Below are 6,720 nucleotides of genomic sequence, written 5' to 3' on the forward strand. Positions count from 1 at the left end.
CTGTTGGCTTCCATTTTCCGATATCTTATGTCTGTGCTGAAATGAAAACCTATTCACGCACTAAATGCACACATAAGACACTGGTAGTTTGTCAGCATCAAAACAAAGATTGGACTCAAAAAGTCAACACTAAGGTACCAAACAAAACATGTGCAAACTGTTTTCCTTGTTTTAACAAGAAAGGATCTTTATTCAGTATAATTTTCAAGAAATTCATTTCTTTAAGAATCGATCTTTGAGGCAAAGTTGTCGGAGCAGTTACCTTTGGTTCTTTAGAAGCATCAACATTAAAAAAAAAAAAAAAAAAAAAATTGGTTCCTTGAAATTTTAACTCTCACCATTCTACTCAACTTCCTTATCGGGTGTACCAATCACCTTACCATTGTGGGGATTTGCTTCAACATTGCACTCCTTGACATTTACACTAGTAAGGAGTGACGATTCCATAACTGCCAATCTCTAAGAATAAGGTACCATAGGTTGGTACTCCTTATTAGTCTCAACCTCCTCATTAATTGACTTCTTCACTTCTAGGCTTGCTTCCTTTAATTTTTCTTTGACTTCATCTGTCTCGGTTGTAACTTCAGGTGTTGGGATAACTGTTTGTCTATTGATGAGTATCTCAGGTTGGGAAACTTCTTTTCCACTTCTTTAAGTAATAACAGCCACCACTGTCTAAAGAGAAACATTATTTATTTTTTGTTGTTGCTACTGGTATTCTTGAGGATTAGGTTGAGATTCTACCGAACATTCCCATTTTTCTAAAATATTCAACTGTGTGCTCATCTCATTAATGGTTTCCCGCAATTCATTCATGGTTTGAGTATTAATCTACATAAATTCTTGAAGCGTATTAGCCATTTGTGCCATGCTATCCTCAAAAGACATCGTCGGTGGAACATAAGCTTCATTAAATTGAATTCCTAGAAGTGCGTAGCTCTGATAGATCTGTTGTGGTGGATATTGATGCAGAGGAGCATCTGGATAATATGTTGGCTCATATTTACCTCCACCACTGATTGCACTAAGAGGTTGTACTTCCATTTGTGCTTGATCGTATTGTGTATTCCATTATTGGGCACTTTTAGCTAAGTAATCAAAAAATGAAAGTGTCTGATCTGGTTCCTTGCTGAAGAGTTCTCCATTGCATATAGTTTGGAAAAAATGTTTGCAATCAAGAGTAAGAGCTATATAGAAACAATTGACTAACCTCCATGATTCAAACTCGTGATGTGGAGAAATATTTATCAGATCTTTGAACCTCCCCCAACAAGTTTGAAAAGTCTCGTCACCCTTCTGCATAAATTGACTGATCTGCTCCTGCAGGTACCGGGTTCTCTAAAAATAAAATAATTTGTGTAAGAAATTACGCTACATATCAGTCCAACTATCAATAAAGTTAGGTCTCAATGAGTTAAACCATATCTTCGCCTTATCCTTTAAAGAAAAAGGAAATAAACGAGGCTTGATATACTCATCAGTTCCAATAAAGGTAGTGCAAGCCAACTCAAAGTCTATTAAATGTTGATACGGACTCTTAGAATCTACCCCATGGAATTGGGGTATCATTGACAATACCCCAGGCTTAATCATGAAATTCGGTGCATCATGTGGTAAAAAAATGCAAGACGGTGTGGTGGTGCGCGTAGGCTACAGAAAATCAATAAGCGTGCGTGGTGCAGGTGCAGCCATATTTTTTCAAAACATGTTTTTTTTTTTTTTTTTTTTTTCTCATGAGGAAAAGAAAAATAAAAGGAAAAAACACTAGTTTGAAATTAAATTTGGCATTCCCCGGCAATTGCGTCAAAAACTTGACTCAATCTAAAAATGAGTAGCTCGGAAGCTATCCCAAGTACAGGAGTTCAGTCGTGTAATAATTAGCCCAAGGGTCAGATCGCCTCCTCAGGAAATGCATTTTAATTCCAAATTTTGTGTAATTCCAAAAGAAATTAAGAAAAGAAAATTTTACTGAACATAGTTCAGATTCAGTTTCCTGAGATGTTTGAGATTTTGTGACGAAATTAAAACAACATGAAATTTTATTTATGAACCTAAAATTAAAACATAAAATAAGAACCTAATATGCTTAGAATAACAAGAAACGAATGACAGTAATTAAATCCTATTTAGACAATAAATAAATCCTACGTATGAAATTCTAGATAAAAGCCTAAAGATCAAAACTTTATTAATTAACTGAAGCATTCAATGGTAAAATTAAACACCAACTAAACAATTGAACTTAACCCAATTAATTAACATAAACAAAATTAAACTTAATCCTATAATAGATTCAAACAAAAATAAATTAACCTAAACTTCAATAACGGATTAACAAAACTTAATCGAACTTAATAAACTAAAATGCAATAAAAACTCAAATTGGAAATTAACTGAACTTCAAAATAAATGCAACCCAACAAATATTTAAATTCCAAAGAAAGACTTTAAATAAAAAAAATTGAAATTAATGTCAACAAAATTTAAATGAAGATTAAAAAATAACAAGGGAGAGAGAGAGAGAGAGAGAGAGAGAGAGAGAGAGAGAGAGAGAGAGAGAGAGAGAGAGAGAAGGAAGAAGAGATAAAGGTCGAGAGTTGTAGCAATTGTGCTTCACTCTGCTGCTACTACAAAGACCCCTGCCTGAAGTGCTTGCTACTGCTGTTGCGTGAAGACTTCTCTTGCTATAGCTACTCCTCACCAAGAAAAAGATGCTACCTAAAACCCTAAAGTAACCCCTAAAAGAAAGCCAAAAGATAAAATCTTCACTAAAGCTACCTTTTTTTTTACCCTAGCCTTCCTTTTGCTTTTTAAAAGCTGTTCAAGCCCCCTTCCAACACACAACTCTTCTTTGGGACTCTAGAGCATGGGCTTCACGCAGGCCTACATAGGCGGGTCATATCAAGCCTTATTAAGGCCCGGCTCACCTCTTAATCTAGCATCTACTCTAGTTCACGCATGGCTTTTCTTGTTCTTCATGTGCACAAACCTGATTTTGACCCAGTAAATGTTTAGATTAGTAAAAGGCTATTTTATAATGAATTGTAGATATCTTAGTAATCTTCCCAATGCCACTTGAATCACACCAATCCGATATCAAATGAGAGAGTATGATTTTAGTTTTATACGATGTAAATTTCCATATATGACTGTAGAACTCTGTTGATATGATATTATGTCATGAGCATGGTACCGTAGCTATATATATATTGTAGGGGTGAAACCACATGTTTGAGATAGAGTGTGGATTTGGGAAAGGCAACTGGTGGCATGGGTAAAGTACTCCTCGATGCAGAAATTTCGGGGCTCCATCTGATGCAGTAATTTTGGGTGACTCTACCTTCAGGCATACAATAGGCACCATCGTACTACTTTATGTTTGACTTAGCTATAGTCGGCGGCTATATGCTAGGTCCAACCTCCGGGCCACTCAACCTGTCATAGGGGGAAGCATGTTGTATGTTATGATTAGCGTGACGATACTAAGTCAATAGTATAGGTTGTATCTTCTAGGCATATATGGGCATATTTACTATAGAAAGGGTTATATTGAGCCAGCAGTATGTATTTTCAGATATAAAGTTCAGCATAGTTTTGAAATGCCATTTAAATGATTTAAAAGTTAGCAGTAATAGGTATGCACGAAATCTCATGTTAACCCCACACTGATGGTAATATAATCCGTCTTACTGAGAGGTGGCTCACCCTATCATAAAATTTATATTTCAGGTCCTTCGAGGGATCGAGTTTAGCATACCACTGGACTGGTTTTGATCGTTGTTCGGGTTTTCAGAGTCGGTGAGTCATAGATAGTAGCTATGTCTCTTTTGGGGTTGTAGCACAGTATGGATGCAGTATGTATGTATGTTAGGAAATAGTTAGAAACTCTGGTAAGTTTTAGAGGATGTATGTTTTCTTTTCCACTGTGTATGTTTATATAGATCGGCATGGAACACCTGTTCCCCTTGTTTGGGCGAGTTGTATGTGTATGGTATCAAAGAAATGTATGTTATGTGTATTTAGTAACACTCCGAGCCCTCCTAGGGGTCGAGGTGTTACAGTTGGTATCAGAGCAACCAAGTTGTTAGGTCTTGTAAACTTGGTTAGATGAGGTTAGGAGGTCATACCAGAGTATAGGAAGATAAGAACGGGTAGAATAGGAATGTTGAGTTTTGCTTTGTAAGCTTGGAGGCAAAAATTCCATTTGCAGACTTCTATGTTTTTTTGGGTCAGTTGATGGGTTTAGAAAATCACAACAATCCATTGACTATTTTGTTTTCTAGTGGAGGGGTAGAACTTGAGCTAGAACGGGAGTATTAAGTTGGCAGAGTATGTCGTCAATAAGGACATTAATTTATTAAAGTAAGTCTTATAGTATTGTAGTAATAGTAGATATATAGGATATCAACTTTCTAAAAAATTTTCTCGGTTGTCTCTCCAGGATGGAGTCCAGGGACAATACTGCTAATGCCAAAGGGAGTAGCAATGAGGGTGCTAGCCATGAGGCTAGCAGTGACTCTACGGTGGTACTTCAAGACTTTGCCCAGCAGTTTATGGTGGAGGTTATGCGGAATTCTAAGAGGGAGGACCATCCCACAGTCGAGCTAGGAGGTTCTATTGATCAGTTCACCTGACTGAAGCCTCCTACCTTTGCGGGGAGTACAGGCCCGATCCGTGCGGAGTACTGGATTCGGGGAATTGAGAAGATTTAGGTTGTTCTATGTTGTATGGATGAGTAGAAAGTGCTTTATGCGACGTTTAAGTTGATTGGAGAAGCTAAGAGGTGGTGGGAATCAGTAAGGATCCTGGAGGAGCAAAGATCGGTACTAGTGGTGAAGACGTGGAGCCATTTTAGAGAGGTGTTCTTTAAGTGATACTTTCTAGCCTCTATTAGGAATGCAAAGATGGAGGAGTTCATGAGCCTGACTCAGGGGCAGCTAACAATTCAGCAGTACGTTGCCCGATTCATGGAGCTGTCTCGCTTTGCTTCTTTTATGATACTGGATGAAGCGAGGAAATCTTGGAAGTTTGAGAGGGGTTTGAAGAAGGAAATCTTGAAGTAGGTGGCGATACTACAGATTCAGGACTTTACTACTTTAGTGGATAAAGCCACTGTGGCAAAGGAGAGCCTGCAGGGAGATACAGAGGTCCAAAACCCGAAGAAGAGGCTAACGCCTTCCAGTTCTTACTCAGGTGCGAGACAGGGTCCTTGGAAGAAATATGGTGGTGGTGGAGGTAAGCGGCGAGAGACGGATGGTGGTACATCTCAGGGTACCACATCTTCCTCCGCTTGTCCTGCTTGTGGCAAGTGGCATGCACGGAAGTGCATGATGGGTTCTGGTGTTTGCTACCGGTGTGGTAAGCCAGGGCATCTGGTGTGAGATTGTGGCACATCGAGAAGCAATGCACTCACACAGCAGCCACATCGAGGAGGCTATCAGGCACCACAAGGTAGATATTAGAGGGGTAAAACTTAGGCGAGGGTGTATTCCTTAACTCTTGGCAACGCTGAGAATGTAAGAGATGTGGTGACAGGTAATATTTATATGCTTTCAAATAAAATTGTTGTACTATTTGATTCAGGAGAGATGCATTTCTTCATTTCTCGGGGATTTGTCAAACTATGTGGGTTAGAGGTACAGCTATTAGATGATGAATTAGCAGTGGCTACGTCGTGAGGGTCAGTAGTCGTAAGTAGTAGGGTGATTCTGGATTTTCTAGTAGAGATTTAGGGGAGTGTGCTGCCAATTAATTTAATTGTGTTTGATATGCATGACTTCGATATCATTCTAGAAATGGACTGCCTAGTGGCAAGTTATGCAAATATCGATTGTCATAGAAAGGAGGTAGTATTCAGGCCTCCCAGGGAGCATGAATTCAAGTATATAGGTTCATGTGTGCATTCTGCACCACAGATCCTTTCAGCCATTCAGGCGAGGAGGTTACTTCTGGAGGGATGCCAGGGGTACCTTACATTTGTGAAAGAAACACCAAGGGAGGAGCTTAGATTGGAGGATATTTCCATAGTAAATGAGTTCTCAGATATGTTCCTAGAGGACTTACTGGGATTGCCTCCTAACCGCGAGGTGGAGTTCGCAATTGAGTTGACTCTAGGGATGGCACCAATATCGAAAGCTCCATATCGAATGGCTCCAGTAGAACAAAGGGAGTTGAATGAGGAACTACAAGAGTTGCTTGATAAGGGCTACATCCGACCAAGTGTTTTACCCTGGGGAGCACCAGCGTTGTTTGTGAAGAAGAAGGATGAGTCGATGAGGAAGTGCATTGACTATGGAGAGATTAACAAGGTGACAGTGAAGAATAAATACCCATTACCTAGGATTGATGATCTGCTTGACCAATTACAGGGCACACAAGTCTTCTCCAAGATCGATCTGCGATCCAGGTATCATCAGTTGAAGGTGAAATCGGAAGACATACCAAAAATTGCAATCCATACGAGGTATGGCCACTATGAATTTCTAGTTATGCCTTTCAGACTGACCAATGCTCCTACAGCATTTATGGACTTGATGAATAAGGTGATCCACGAGTATCTATATCAATTCATGATCGGTTTCATCGACGATATTATGGTTTATTTGAGGAGTCCATGAGAGCATGCAGCTCAGTTGAGCTTGGTACTTCAAGTGCTTAGGGAGAAGAAGTTGTTTGCGAAGTTTAAGAAATGTGAGTTTTGGTTAGATCAAGTGGCATTTC

Source organism: Malania oleifera, chromosome 7, assembly GCF_029873635.1.
Source record: "Malania oleifera isolate guangnan ecotype guangnan chromosome 7, ASM2987363v1, whole genome shotgun sequence".
NCBI lineage: Eukaryota > Viridiplantae > Streptophyta > Magnoliopsida > Santalales > Ximeniaceae > Malania > Malania oleifera.